This window comes from Balaenoptera ricei, chromosome 6 (genome assembly GCF_028023285.1).
Source record: "Balaenoptera ricei isolate mBalRic1 chromosome 6, mBalRic1.hap2, whole genome shotgun sequence".
Classification (NCBI taxonomy): domain Eukaryota; kingdom Metazoa; phylum Chordata; class Mammalia; order Artiodactyla; family Balaenopteridae; genus Balaenoptera; species Balaenoptera ricei.
In genome coordinates, this window is record NC_082644.1 from 87,767,495 (window position 1) to 87,783,970 (window position 16,476).

General features: G+C 42.1%; 1 protein-coding gene across 10 annotated transcripts in view; it reads right to left on the minus strand.

The window, feature by feature from the left end:
• The window catches only part of FBXO10 (F-box protein 10), a 72,466-nt gene extending 56,232 nt beyond the window's left edge, over nucleotides 1-16,234 (minus strand). For 7 of the 10 annotated variants that reach the window (XM_059925094.1, XM_059925092.1, XM_059925093.1 and 4 more), the window contains exons 1-2: nucleotides 16,144-16,234; nucleotides 151-277 (exon numbers count right to left, since the gene is read on the minus strand). The gene's annotated coding sequence lies outside the window, so the exon portion shown is untranslated. Of the gene's footprint in view, nucleotides 1-150; nucleotides 278-12,995; nucleotides 13,089-16,143 lie in introns of all 10 variants that reach the window. The other 3 variants (XM_059925099.1, XM_059925089.1, XM_059925098.1) reach the window with 2 other exon arrangements.
• Between the last annotated feature and the right edge of the window lie 242 nt (nucleotides 16,235-16,476).

Consider the following 16,476-nt stretch of genomic DNA (forward strand, 5'->3'; position numbering starts at 1 on the left):
TGAAGAAGTGTGTATATATATATACCTGAATCACTTTGCTGTACACCCGAAACTAATAATAATAATACAACATTGTAACTTAACTATACTTCAATAAAAAAAAAATTAAATATAAGGAAAAAAAAGAATCTCTGGAATGGAACCAATTACCTGCAACTTTTCCAAGATCCCTGGTGACTGTAATGAAAAGGGCCCCCTTTCCACACTTTGATGCAGCACTCCCAATAAAGCGCTCTCCTCAGCTTCAACCCTTTCGGTGAGTGGCTCTCCCAGTATCCTGCGAAGTCAGAAGACCTAGGATTAAGTGGTATGCAAGCTTGAGCAAGTCACTTAACCTCCCTGGGCCTGGTTTCCTCATATGTAAATTGGGGAGCTTGATACCACCCCAAAGGATTGCTGTGTGGATTAAAAGATCTAATGCATACTGTGTTGATAATTAGTTCTCTTTACCAACTATTTCCAGTTTCCCCTCCTTTTGGCACATGACAGGATTGCACTCTCGGTCCCTCCTGTGGTTGGTTGAGTAGGGTCACATGACCAGTACTAATCAATGAGTTTTGAGAAGGGATGTGTGTCACTTCTTAACTGGAGCACTTCACTGCCTGTGCAAGATCATCCAGAGCTCTCTTCTTTCCAGCACAGCAACTGGCAACATTTGAGATGATGGCTACTCTGGTAGCCTGGCTCCTTGAGTGATTAGGAAAAGCAGAGTCTCCCTGCCAACCCAAAATGGATACCATGCATGAAACGTAATCCTGTGTGGTGGGTTAAGGAACTGAGAATTTGGGGACTGTTTATTACTACAGCATAACCTAGCCCTTCCTGACTGATAAGAGCATGTGAAACTCTAAAGAGTGCTATTATGAAGCTCCTGGAGACCACCCATTCCATGGCTTGTCTGCAGTGATTCAATATCATATTTCCCAATACTGAGCTGAAATCTAGATCCTAGTTACTTCCTCAGTTGGTCTCTGTTCTATCCCCCTGGGGTCACTGGAGTTCTGCTCTCTTATATATGCTGCATATTTGGTATAAGCATTAGATGACAAACTCAGAAGCTTGTACTCTACTGCAGGTTCCTCAGGAGGGAGTGGCCTGATTAGAGCTGCATTTTAACGAGATCCATCCAGGAGAGTAATGTTGGGTGGAACACTGAGGGAAGAAACTCACAACTTTGCAAATATTAAATGACAGTTTCTTTCCCTCAGGATGATGTGAGGGTCTCTGGAGGATTTGGGGCAAATGTGCCTGACACAGAAACTACTAGGGCTTCAGTTTTCTTGGGATTCCAAAAAGCTCACCCCACAGTGGGAAGCAAAGGGTGTTGGATCTGGCCTCTTGCGGGAAGGAGGATTTCCCAGCAGGGGATTTTTCCATCCTTCAGCAGTTGTCTTCCTCCAAAATTTCCCATGTCCCCAACACTAGGCAACACCCCGAGGCTAAATCGAGACTGAGGCTGACAGTTCTCCCCTCAAGAGCCCTCTGAACTTAGAGAGGATTTCCTTTCATGAAAACGCCCTGTTCTCTGTTGTTCCATTTGGCATTATTTACTATATCTTTACAACACTAATCCATGGGGATCCACAGAGCAACAGGGATTTCCATAACCAGGTAACACTTTAAAAAAATGTATTCCCACATGATCATCTCAATAGACACAGAAAAAGCATCGGACAAAATTCAACATCCATTCATGATAAAAACTCTCACCAAAGTGAGTATAGAGGGAATATATCTCAACATAATAAAAGCTATTTATGATAAACCCACAGACAACATAATACTCAACAGTGAAAAGCTGAAAGCCTTCCTGCTAAATTCAGGAACAAGACAAGAATACCCACTCTCACCACTTCTATTCAACATAGTACTGGAAGTCCTAGCCACAGAAATCAGACAAGAAAAAGAAATAAAAGGTACCCAAATTAGAAAAGAAGAGGTGAAACTGTCACTATTTGCAGATGACATGATACTCTCTCTACACAAAGTCTCCACACAAAAACTATTAGAATAAATGAATTCAGCAAGGTAGCAGGATATAAGATTAATATACAGAAATCTGCTGTATTTCTTTACACTAACAATGAAATATCAGAAAGAGAAAGTAAAAGAGCGACCCCGTCTAAAATCATGTCAAAAAAACAAACAAACAAACAAAACCAAAAAACCAGAAACAAAACTTAGGAATAAATTTAACCAAGGAGGTGAAAGACCTATATGCTGAAACCTATAAAACACTGATAAAGGAAACTGAAGATGATTCAAAGAAATGGAAAGATATCCAATGCTCTTGGATTGAAAGAATGAATATTGTTAAAATGGCCATACTACCCAAAGCAATCTACAGATTTAATGCAATCCCTATCAAAATACCTATGACATTTTTCACAGAACTAGAACAAATAATCCTAAAATTTATATGGAACCACAAAAGACCCAGAATTGTCAAAGCAATCCTGAGAAAAAAGAACAAAGCTGAAAGTATAACACTTCCAGACTTCAGACTATACTACAAAGCTACAGTAGTCAAAACAGTGTGGTACTGGCACAAAAACAGACATATAGACCAATGGAACAGACTAGAGAGCCCAGAAATTAGAGCACCCAGAAATAAACCCACACACCTATAGTCAATTAATTTACAACAAAGAAGGCAAGAATATACAGTGGAGAAAAGACAGTCTCTTCAACAAGTGGTGTTGGGAAAGCTGGATAGCTATATGTAAACTCAATGAAATTAGAATGCTCTCTCACACCATATACAAAAATAAACTCAAAATGGTTTAAAGGCCTATAGGTAAGACATGACACCACAAAACTCCCAGAAGAGAACATAGGCAAAACATTGTCTGACATAAATCATAGCAATGTTTTCTTAGGTCTCACAAGGCAAAAGAAATAAAAGCAAAATTTAGCTTTTGCACAGCAAAAAAAACCCATCAACTAAATGAAACAACAATCTACAGAATGGGAGAAAATATTTGCAAACAATGCGACCAACAAGGGGTTAATATCCAAAATACATAAACAGCTCATACAACTAAATATCAAAAAAAAAACCCAATCAAAAAATGGGCAAAAGACCTAAACAGACATTTCTCCAAAGAAGACATGTGCCAACAGGCACATGAAAAGATGCCACACATCGTTAATTATTAGAGAAATGCAATCAAAACCACAATGATGTATCACCTCACACAGTCAGAATGGCTATCATCAAAAAGTCTACAAATAAAAAATGCTGGAGAGGGTGTGGAGAAAAGGGAACCCTCCTACACTGTTGGTGGGAATATAAATTGGTACAATCACTATGGAGAACAGTATGGAGGTTCCTTAAAAAACTAAAAATAGAGCTACCATATGATCCAGCAATCCCACTCCTTGGTATATATCCAGAGAAAACTCTAATTCGAAAAGATACATGCACCCCAATGTTCACAGCAGCACTATTTACAATTGCCAAGTTAAGGAAGCTACCCAAGTGCCCATCAACAGACGAATGGTTTAAGAAGATGTGGTATATATACACAATGGAATATTACTCAGCCATTTGCAGCAACACGGATGGACCTAGAGAATATTATACAATACTTAGTGAAGTAAGTCAGACAAAGACAAATATATGATACCACTTATATGTGGAATCTAAAAAAATAATACAAATGAATCTATACACAAAATAGAAATAGACTCACACAGAAAACAAATTCATGGTCAACAAAGGGCAGGGGGGAGTAAATTAGGCGTATGGGGTTAACAGACAAAAACTCTTACACTATACATAAAGTAGATAAGCAACGGGAATTTACTGTATAACACAGAGAACTATATTCAGTATCTTGCAATAACATAATGGAAAATCTAAAAAATAAATATATATAACTAAATCACTCTGTATACTTGAAACTAACACAATATTGTAAATCAACTATACTTCAATTTAAAAAAATGTATTCAAGTTTTGCCCTTCTTTTTGCCACTGGGGCCTCTGAGCTATGGAATTAAAAGTAACAAATATCCCCCAAGGCCTGTGCCTGTAAAGAAACAACAGTGGGAACTTGTTTGGATGGGAGGGAGCAGGTCCTGAGGTAGACCTCAAGCTGCTCCTTTTTTAATGTGTTCCCAAGAGTGTGAGAACTCAGGGTTTCTGTGTGGCCTCTACCTAACCGCACAGTGGAGGGATCCACATGCCTCTGGGCCACCTGGTGTCCCCAGCCTCAGTGGGGAGGGCAGAGGCCACCCTCTTGGGAGGTGAGTCCCATGAAACTTGGCTCTCGACAAGCAGACTCTACTGCTTCCCAGCCCCGTGACTTGAGGCAAATCCTTTAACCTTAAATGAGGTTAAAGTGAGCCTATTTCCTCATCTGTAAAGAGGCTAATGATGGCTATCTCACTACCCTTCATGAGAATTTTGAGAATTTCCAAAGGAAAAAAATCATTTATTCAACAAATATTCGTCGATTGTCTACTACTATGCTAGGCACTGTTCCAAGTACTGACAAGCAGTAAATAAGACAAGACCCTCAGGGACAGGCAATACATTTAAAAAATAACAACATAAATGCTAAGAAGAGAAATAAAGCAGGCTAAGGCGTGTATGTGTCCATGCACACATGTGCTATTTTATTTTTTAAATATTTATTTTATTTATTTATTTTGGCTGCACCGGGTCTTAGTTGCAGCACATAGGATCTTCCTTGTGGCATCTGGACTCTTAGTTGCAGCATGCAGACTTCTTAGTTGCGGCATGCATGTGGGATCTAGCAACCCAACCAGGGATGGAACCCAGGCCCCCTGCATTGGGAGCACGGAGTCTTAGCCACTGGACCACCAAGGAAGCCCCACACATGTGCTATTTTAGATAGGGTTGTCAAGGAAGGTCTTTGAGGAAGTGACATTTGAACAGAGACCTGAATGACATTTAAAGCCATGGGGTAAGATCACTAGAGAGAGTGAAGATGACCAAGGTCTTGCAGGCCTAACATCTAAAGGGCATGAAATAGAAAAGGACTTGATAAAGGAGAGACTGGGATTGAACACCCTGAGAAAACTGTACAGAACTCTGGTCAACATGAGGCACCAGAACCAAAGCATTGCTGTGCTTTGTTCTGCTGTCTAGGCTGCCACTGCTTCTGAGAGCGTGGCTGCTGTGCCCATTTAGGTCACTGAGCATTATGATTGGTCGGTAAGTTAGGGTCAGGAATAAAACCTCTAGTGACATCTCTGCAGCTCACTAACGCTTTTGTGTGAGTGGATGTGTGGGGTGGGTGAAGGGGACGTGAGGAAGTACCGAGTTACAGCACAGGGACTACCCCTGTGAGAAGTGAGACGGCACATGCAGACGTAGGGCGGCCAGGTGACACATGGCCTGAACACCTGCTGTGAAGAAATTCACTGTGACAAACTAGACATTCTCTGCCCTCAAGGAGCTTACATGTTATATAATACTTTTATTTACTGTCTGTCTCCCCTGAGTAAAATGTAAGCTCCTTGAGGGCAGAAACTCTGTATCACTGCTTTGTATTATGCCTAGAACTATGCCTGACCCACAGTAGGTGCTCAAATAAACACTTAATGAATGAATGATCACCATCATCATTATCTGGTATATTAGAACAGCTGAGACTACTGAATAGTCTCAGCTATAGAATCCATACTGCGGGATAGATCCTTATGGAATAAAAAAAAAAAGGTAAATAAAACCCAAGTATGTAGTCAACACTTGCTATGTATAGGACTGCGTGGTAGGCACTGCAAGGAGTCAGGAATCAGATAAAGACCCCACCCTCAAGTCTGGTAGGAGACAAAGATATCACTCCCAACGCACCACCCCCACCCCCGCAGAAAACCCCCCAATACAGGGAAAAAGTGCTCAATGCCATAAAAGAGGGAAAGCCCGTGTGTACATAAAAATGTGTGTGAATAAAAATGTGACCCTTAGCTAGTGGAATCAGCCAGTTATAACAGAAGGCAACAAAAACATCAGGAGCTACTGTTTACTTAGCACGACTGTCTGAAGGGAACAGCATTAAGCACTTTTCATGCGTTATTTCCTTTTATTCTCTCAACATCTCTTCAAAGCCTTACAACTCAGAATGTTGTTTCCAGGACCTAAGAACTGGTTAGAAACGCCAACTCCTGGGCATCATTCCATACCTACTGGATCAGAATTGGCACTTTAACAATTTCACCAGAGAATCCATATGTATCGTATGTTTAAGAAGCACTGATTTAAAGTATGTGTCTTCATTTTACAGATAAAAAAACTAAGTGAGAGAACTTAGGTGACAAACGGCTTACCCCAAATCACTCTGCTAGACTGCAGCAGAGCCCCCTTTTGAAGCCAGACCTGACCCCAAAGTCTGGGTTTTTAACCATTAAGCCAAGCTTCACGGAAGAGCTGGCATCTGAGCTGGACTCTGAGATATGGGTAAAATTGGGGCATCCAGAGAATGCATGAAGGGGGACTGTGGGCAGAGGAAACAGTGTCAGCCAAGCCTCCAGGCAGGAAACTTCCAGCTGGGCTGAGGACACAGTAAGGAGAAGCTCCGTCTGGCCGAAGCTCTGAGAGCCTGAAGGGGTCAGGGAGAAAGATCAGCTGGATCAGTTCACGCAGTTTTTGTTAACTTGGGGGGCAGTGAGAAGCTGCCTCGAGACCCAGCACAGATGGGCCTACCCCATACTGACATGAGTCAGACAAAAGGGACACAAACTGCTTCTAGTTGGGGCTCTGCCTCTCTCACTGGGTAATCTTGAAGGCAGGGACTTAACAACTCTGCGTTCATGTCCCACCTTTGTATAATAAAAAAGAATGCACTTACTTCCTACCTAGGGGAGGCCACATCAGTATCAAAGTGGTGGGAACTTTGCCTTTAATAAAAAAGGGGCGGGGGGAAAAGCCAGGACAGTTCAGAACTCTATTTAATATTTTCAAGGGAAAAAAAAGATATTTTCCTCCCACATTATGAGACATACTAAACATCAGTGCAAATAACTATTATACAAACTGCATTCGTGGAGGAACTGTAATGGGTTAATGATTTTAGATTTTTCTTCAAATCAAAGTACATTTCCTAACGTTTTGTGGATTTTAGTTGGAAAGTACACAGAGATTAAAAATACAGTGAACCATGAAAAAGCCCCATACACATACCGACACCTACACACACTATTGGAAAGTGAAACAAAACTTAAAGCTTTGAAGACGACAAAAATCTCATCTGCGCTTTTTATCATTTCTTCAAATCTCAGTTCTCTTCAGCCTGAGAAATAAACACTGTTTATTTTCAGCTCTGAAATTTGATGACACAGACCAGAATGCTGTGTTCTGATGCACGTATAGTGCTTTCTGATTGTGGCTGGGAGCTGTAAGGACCCTTTCTCCCTCCTTCAATGCACTGACCATTCATTCTCACCTAGGAGAGTGCCCTGGGTCAGGAAACCCAAAACCTGGGTTTTAGTCCTGATTCTAATTCACTTCGTGACCTTGAGGGGGCAAGGAAAGGTGTGTTGAGGGCTTATTAAATACCAGGTGTTTTTTGTATGTCATCTCAATAAGCACTTCTAACAACCAGAGAGGTGGTAGTCTTCTTATGCCCAATTCCAGGAATACATGGTTAACCCATTTTTTATTTAGTTAGTAAGCAGCACAGCTGCTGTTCCTAGCCTGGACTGAGTCCAAAGCCCCTGCTCTTTCCACTACAACAGCCTGCCTCCTAGTTTCCTGCTTCCTAGTTTCCTTTCTGAGGTTCTGGGGTTCCTAACTTGTGACATGATAGTCAAGGACCTTCTATCCTCACCATTACACATAAACTCACAGATCATTAAATAAGAATGAATTTACTCCTGCAATTGTTACGCAGTAGAGTATCACACAGTGTCTGAGTTGGATGTGACACAGCAGTACTCTGTTAGGAAGCCTGGCCCAAAGATTTAGGACCTCAAGCCAGATTTTGGGAAAATCAAGGCACCTGTGCCCAGCAGCAGACCTGTGGCCAGCAGCGAGCTGTGCAGCAGCAATGAGGAATGAATACAGACCTTAAGCCGGCCCCAGCCAACCCGAATCAACTACCCCAGATAGTCCCACCAGGCCAAGCGCTCGCTGGGTGTACAGGATTCTTTATTGTAACTGAGCTAACAACGTTTGTAGCTGCCGACCACCTGATGGCAAAGAGCGTGAGTTTTCTTTTCAGAACTGTAGCACTGGAAGGGCACTGGCAGCAACAGAAATCCACCCATGTGGGCACTGCCCCCAAGTTCTGAATGTCTGCTCTAGTGAGTCTTCTGACTGCAAGTGCAAATAAGGGAGAGCTTATCATAGGAGTATATGTGGTATTAAGGGTATAGGATTTTATGGAAATACAATAATAGAACCATAGTAGGTCTGGGCTTCCCAGAGTCTAGAAAGGTCTGGATCAATGGCAGCCCCAAGGCCCTCAGCAGCCGGAGTCTGGGTCTTCACTCATCGCATGATTCAGTCACTCTCCAAGGGTCTGCCCCATTCTCTTTTTGCCTGGAGGCTACACAAAATTTTCTCTACCTCACTGCTTCTGCTTCCTCCTAAGATCAGCTAGCCAGGACTCCTCAAAGGCTTGACTCTACCTCATGGTTTCTTTCTAAATACCATTTCAGCTTCGATTTCTATAGCTAAGTGTCCAACTGTAGTCCCCAGTTCAAATTTCTAAGAGAACATGCATCTTTCTTTCCACTAGGTCACATCAGAGGTCCCTGGTGAGACTATGAATTGGCTGTTCTTGGGTCTGATGTCCATCTCTGGTTCAGTAAGTTCTGACCAGGGGGCAGGGATAGAGCAAGATTTTATGGTAGAAACATGGATGTCTGGGGCTGCCCCTGCATGAACAGGAGTTGTGGATGTAGAAATTTCTCTTAGAAAAGGCTGGGGGAATAGCAAGCACCACGGCTGACATGTTGAAAACATCTCCACATACTAGAGAGCCCCACACCTCTGCTGCTGTGGACCACCAAGATGTCCTCAGCCAACAATGCTGAAGTGCCAAGTGGTTGGTGGGTGAAGGAGGTGGTTGTTTGACCGGCTTCCTCCTTCCCTGTCAGTGGGCTCATGAACAGGTAATGTCCTCTCCTTTTTTTTCTTGTACAGATTAACTGAGTTAATTCCAACTGCAACCTCTCTAACCCTCTTCTTTCTTTGTATCTCTCCTTCAGCCATTACTCAGTGTAGGGATGGTTGGTAGCTGTAACTTTTGTCTGCCTGGCACACCTTCCCTCTTTTGGTTTCTTAGAAGAATCCCACTCCCACTTCATTTAGTCCTGGTGGGGCTGTCATTCAGAGTGCCTCAGTCCTCCATCCACCAAGGATGGATACTTGACCCAAAGTAGGTGATCAGAATATCCCCTCCCCCTTGCCAGAGATGGGGACAACTCAGAAGAGTCTATCTGAGGAATGAAGCCAAATTAAGACAAGCAAGGTTGAGTGATTGAGAGAGACAGAGAGAGAACCTTAAAAATATTTTTTGAGCCCCTGGATCCAGCTATGCAGTTTTATAAGCCAATAGATTTTCTTTTTAAAGTTAAGAGTGCCTAAGCTGGTCACTTGCAACCAAGAGTCCTGACAAATATACACAAAGTTTTCTCAAGGAAATTCTTTGCTCTCTCACTTTTTTCCTCCCTCATCTCATTTGTTCCATTTGTGGGTGCTTAAATGACTCTAATCAAAGCTGACACATTGTATTACAAGTCTACCACTAAGCATCAAGGGGAAAATACAGTTCAGGTGGTCTAACGTCCCGGAACTATCCAAAAGAAGAGTAGAGCTATTTATGACTTCCATAATTTATCAACTTTCGTTAAGTTAAAATTTCAATGGTAACCATTAAAGAAGAGCTAGTGCATAATGTCCAAACTAGAAGGAAAAAAGGCAAATGATTAAAAATAGTGCCCCCCCCACCGCAAAAAAAAGGGAAAAAAGAGCTAAAATGAAATGGAGTTCTAGCAAGACAAACACACTGAAAGCATAAAATATGAACACAAACTTAAACCTAAATACATCTGTGGTTATATTAAATGAATATGAGCTAAATATTCCAGTTAAGAGACAAAGGCTATAAAAAACCAAAACCCAATTATATGTTACTTATAAGAGACATATCCAAAACACATATATAAAGGATGAAACTAAAAGGATGGAAAAAGATATACCCTGCATAGATTAACCAAAAAAGATGCTGTAGCTATACCAATATCAGATAAAATAGAGTTTAAGGCTAAAAAAATTCTTTTACTAGAAATAAAAAGGGCAACTTCATAATGATAAAAGGTTAGCACACTAGGAAGTATAACAACTTTGTATTTGTATGCACTTGATAATTGGGCTCAAAGATATAAAGCAAAAAATTAAAAAGGGGAAATAGACAAATTCATAATCACAGTTGTGTATTTTAACACATTTCTCTCTATAATAGCTAGAATAGGCAAAAAATCAGTAAGGATGAAGATTTGAATATAATTAATAAACCTGATCTACTGGCATTACATAGAACCATTGCATAAAATCCAATAATTTTAGAATTCATATTATTTTCAAGCACACATGTAACACTTACAAAAACTCACCATAAACAGAACCCTAACAGAAATATCAACAAATTTAAAAGATTAAGATTATACAGAACAAGCTCACTGACTACAATCAATTAATAAAAGATAACTAGAAAATACTCATATGTTTGGAAATTAAGAAACACATTTCTAAGATACCTATGAGTCAAAGGGGAAATCACAATGGGAACTAGAAAATATTTAGAAATAAATGCTTAAAACACTACATATCAAAACTCGTGAGCTCTTGCTAAACGGTATTTGGAGAAAAATGTTTAACCTTAAATGGAAAGAATAAAAATAAAAAGTATAAAAATTAATGAACTAAGCATCCATTTCAAAAAGTTAGAAGAAAAACCAAAATATATACAAGGAAAGTAAATTTTTTTTTTTTAAAGAGCAGAACTTAAAGAAATAGAAAACAAACTTACTACGGAAAAAAACCTATGAAGACAAAAGTTGGTTCTTTGAAAGGAACCTCTACTGAAGCTCAAGAAGAAAAAAAAAGAAAGAAAGCATAAAAATGAAGTCAGAATGAAAAGGGGATATTGCTACAGATGTTGCAGACATTAAAAGAATAATAAGGAAATATTATAAACAACTTTATATAAATTTTAAACCTTAAAAGAGACAAATTCCTAGAAAAATATTACTTACTAAACTAACTTAAGAAGAAATTGAAAAAATTGTCCTAGAACCATTAAAAAGGTTGAGTCTATGGTTAAAAATAACATAAGAAAATAAACTTCCAGACCCAGGTGGCTTCATCACTGAGTTCTCTCCAACATTCAAGGGACAAAGGAGGGGAAACTAATATGGATGGTGGAGGTGGAAGAAGATGGGCATTAGTTTGATCTCTGGACTAACCGCAGCAGCAGGGATTGTAGTTTGTCCCACTAACCTTCCTCTTGTAAGTTTCCCCAGAAATTGTGACCAACCAGAATCCTGGAGAAGTTGTATCTGGATGGAGTGAATTTAACATAGAAGGGAATGTATCAGATGGATTATAGAGAAAACCATTGGTGTCCCACCCAGATCCTCTTTACTGGCTAGCACATCCATTCCCCAGATAGAAGTGTCAGCTGATAACAACACACAGAGGTCCCTTCTCCAGAAAACTGCCACCTCACCTAGTTCTCTTCCTCTCCTCTTCCCATCCTGCTTCCCTCATTCTCTTCCTGAGCACTTCTCCCAGTATACCATTTGAGCATGAGTCCCCACTTCAGGTCCTGCTTCCACAGAATAGGTTCTAAGATAACAACATTTAAGAGGATGAAAAGAGAGTCACGGAGTAACAGGTACTTTTAAAACATATAACTGACAAGGAACCACTAACCAAAATTTATAAAGAACTCTGATAAATCAATAAGAAAACTGAAAAACAGGGAAAAGACTTAATAGGCAGTTTACAAAACAGGCCATCTGATTAACCAACAAAAAAGTGCTCATCAGTAGTAACCAAGGAAAGAAAATTAAAACCACAGAGATATCATTATACACCCATGAGAATGGTTTAAAAAATTTAAACCAACAATACTGAGTCATTTGCAAGGATAAGAAACAACTAGAACTCTCATATATTGTTGGTAGGAAAGTAAATTGGTAAAATCACTTAGAAAACTGTCTGGCATTATCTAGCAAAGCAATTCCACTTCAACATATATAAACTCGTTCACATACACAACAGAAAATGTCTAAGGATGTTCTTGGCTGCACTGTTCTTGTGTTGCTTATAGTTTCTGAATACCAAGTATCTGTCACCTATAGGATGACTAACTACATTGTGACATTCATAACATAAAACACTGTTAGCGATAAAAATAAGTGCGGTCAACACATGGATTCAGCTCACAAACAAGTTGAGCAAAAGAAGCAAACACAAAACGCACACAATATGATTCTACACGTATGAAGTTAAAAAACTAGTAAAAATGAACTGTATTGTTTGGGAATGCAAACATAGGTGACAAAACTACAAAGAAAAGCAAAGAAATGACTATCACAAAAGTCAAAATAGTGGTTTCTTCTGGGGAGGCGCTTATGATTTGGAAAGGGTACTGAGTACCACAAATGTTCTATTTCTTGACATAGGCGGTAGTTACATATGTATTTTCCTTAGAATTGTTAAACTATACATTTATGGGCTTTACTCACTTGCATTCTTGTTGTATCTCATATTTTTAAAAGTTTAAAACAAAGACAACGAAATAAACATACTGATTATTTTTTGGTTCTTAGGCAAGTTGAGGGAACTGAAAATCCTTCATTTTTAAATTAAAAACTTGCACCCCCAAATCCCTAACAGGATATATGTCAAGTAAATTTTCAATAATGCCTACTTCTCTTAGGACTATAGGTGGACAGAGTCTCTCGGGAACAGATATATGCTTTCCCAAGAGTCACCAGAGGATTCCTCTTACCTACGAAAAGTGAGGTGAGTAGGCACCCAAAGTCCTGGAGTAGATATCTTGGTTAAAGGTTAGCATTCCTGAGTATCCTCAGTAGGCAGAATCCTGGAGAGGAGTAGAAGCAATGTGCCAAAAAGCCTTGGGTTAGGGTTAGGCAGAGAAGGGATTCAGCCTCCAAACCCTGATAAAAGGTTTGAATATAGGGAAATCTATTGGGTGATCTGGGGTGACCCTGACCAAGGCTGCTAGTAAGAAAGGGCCCTATGTGCTGCCCAAACAGGGGAGACTGGAGGAACCCAGCCTGGTGACAAGCTCCACACGTGGCCCAGAGTGCGGTGCTTTGGGAGAATGGCTAATCACATCAGCATAACCTGAAAAAGCTCTAAACTTGGAAGCCAAGCATGGGATCAAGCTGGCAGGAACGTGGTCCAATAAAGGCACTGAGCAGCAGTGACCACACATCCTTAGACCGTGCAGGGCAGCTCTTCAACTGTGATATGATACAGCTGTGTCAGAAATAACAATGTGGGTGGACGGCTCAGACTCTGCATTTCTCTCCCCTCTGGAGAGTGGAAGTAAGACTGACTTCTTTGGAGTGTTTCAGCCCCCGTGGGGCTTGGAAGTGGGAGACATCGGAATTCTCACTAAAAAGAGCATTAAGGGACTTGGGAGGTTATTTGGAAAAATAAAGAAATATGTGACTGCTTAGATCCCAACTGGCGAAATGAGACACACAGGTTAAACATCCAAAATGAAACAGACAAAATCTTAACCAAATGTCTCTGCTTATCTACCTTCATGTACACAATATCATGTGTATGAGTAGGAAACTAATACATCACTAAGCTAACAGAAAGAGTAAAGAGAGAAATAAGGAAACATCTCAGACAAAGCCCATGATAGGTGACTTAAGAGAAGGTTCATTCATTACAAACTGAAAGAACAAAATGCTTCTTGTACTGTCTATTATCACTATGTGACTGACACACGTAAAAGGAATTTGTTTCTTTTACATCTTCCCTGAAAAGCTTCTCAGTATGTGATGTCTTCTTGGTTGCCCAGGACAGGATCCTTCCCACCTCTGAAAGCTCTTGCTGGCTTGCAATCTACATCTTTATCAGAGCCCCACTGATTTGCCCCTTGCATGTGGTAATGCCTTTGGATTATCCTTCCAAAGGTTCTGAGATACCTAAACCAGGGTCTATACGTGTTTTTATCTCTGTTTCTACTTATTCCCACTCCTCTTGGCCCTGCCACTGATGCACGATTGTTAAAGGAAACAGGCAGGGAGGGAGGAAAGAATAGTATGACTGCACTGTAACTGAAAAAAAAAACAAGAGAACCACCACCAGAAAACAAACCCATAGGGAACTGCGGACTTCTTGACCATGTATTACTTAACAGCTACTTGTGCTATCATAAAAATACAATTCATCTGATAACCATGGAAACCAAAATGAAGGCACTGTGGTGAGGGTGGATCTTTTCAGAAATCTAAAAACAGTAAGAGGCCTGAAATCAGAAAAAGAAATCCAAGCGCTGCAGGCCAGAGGAAATCCTTTACTAAAAGCCCTGACAAAGCAGCATTTTCTCCAGTCTCTAAAATCTCACCAGGCTTCAACAAGGGCTCTGGGACTGCTGTGACTGATCATGAAACAATTCAGGCCTCTCTGTGTGCTTCTCTGTCCCTTGGGGCCAGCTGCTATGAAGAAGGCTCACTGGGAGCTGGAACTTATTATTTTAAATTGTACCAAAAACCAGCAGAGGAATGTGTGTGTGTGTGTATTTCCTCTCCAACTCCTAGCAGGTATACAAGCACAAAGTGCTCCATAAATACCTGTTGAATAAATGAAGAATCAGGCTAGAACTCACGGAAAGCACAGCGTCTGGTAAACAGTGTGTGTTCTTTCCACCACCCAGTGCCAACATTCTGTTGGGTCCTGAGAAAATCAAAGTCCTATCCTCAATTCTGGGTCCAGTTTCTCCATTTGCCTAAGGAGACAGCTGGATTAGATGGTTTCTCAGGCATCTTCCAGCTCTGACAGTCAATCACTGTATTGTGCTTTTTTTGGTGGCAGCACATGCCTGGCACTTTTCTTTCCCCTCAGAGGGAATCTGATACCCGTCTGCTCCAGTAATGTTCCCATCCTGCCTGACTCATTTGGTAGAAACAACGGGTTCACAGGCCAGTTGTAAATGAGAAGGCAAAGGGGGCCCAGACAGAAAAAAGGGGAAAGGGTTCCACTTGGCCCCTTTCTTAGGAAATCAAAACAGCACTCTTTTTAGGACTAAATATACAGAAACGGATGTGTGATTATTCTAAACATCCCTCACGTGAATGTCTCTCTAGCTTATTAATTTAATACTTGTACTAATAGCACTAATTACTGAGCATTTCTCTGCCGGACACTGTGCTAAGTCCTATTACACTCAATTCTCACAACAATCTCATGAGCTGTTAAGGTTATTATCTTCTTTTAACAGATGAGGGTTCTATCTGGCTCGAGAACTCACAGTAAGTGGCAAAACTAGGATCTGAACCCAGGTGTAACTGACTCCTGAGTTCTGGCTCTTCAAATGGCTTTTCCATCTGTTCTTCACTGTAGTCCTGTGAGCAAGGGAGGTCAGGGGTTATCACCTTTACTTTAAAAATGGAGAAACCGAGTCTCGGGAGAGGATTGCGATTTGCACAAAATACAGAAGACACTTAAAAGGTGCCCGGCCTCAGACACTCGCTCCTGCGTTCCTAGGTGAGGGTTCTTCCCATCTCGAGTCTGCTTCTTCCTCTTCCACTTCACTAACACACTCGCGAAACCTCAAGGCTGAAGGCAACCGCAGAATCCACCTTCCCGGCCCGATCGTTTCACAGGAGGGGAAACCAAGGCACAGCTGTTCTCCGGCGCAGCTGAGCCTCCAGGTGCCAGCAGAGTGCGGGAGCGCGGGGCCCAGGGCGGCCTGAGGGCACCCTTCCCGGTCCCGCCGGGGCCAGGTGCTCAGCCTCCGGCAGGACCAAGCCGGGCCTCCTCGGCCGCGCGCCTCGCAAAGCGCCCCAGGTCCCCGGGAGGCAGCCCCGGGCCGCTCCCCGCTCCGGGGCCTGGGCATCCCGGGGACGCGGGCAGAGCCACTTTGCCCGCTGCCTCCGCGGGCTGTCCCCCCTTACCTCGCCGGGAGCTGTCCGGGACACTCGCCCACAGAAGTGCCGACCGCGGGCGTCGGGGCCGCAGCAAAGACGGCGGCGCGCGGCCACGGGCTGCCGGTCACACCTTGAGCCCCGCCTAGGGGCGGTATTTGCTGGGCCGTTGCGGGGCGGCGCTGTCACGTGACGCGCAGGGCGGGGGATGCCGGGAGCGGCGGTCGCGCGGCAGGGCTGGGCTTCCGGACCACCGCCGCGGAAAGGATCCCTGCGGAGTCTGCGCCGGGAGGGTCGGGAAGGGAGACGCTAGGAGGGGCGGATGAGTCTTCAGATGCTGCGAAGTCGAGTTTGCGGAAGGAC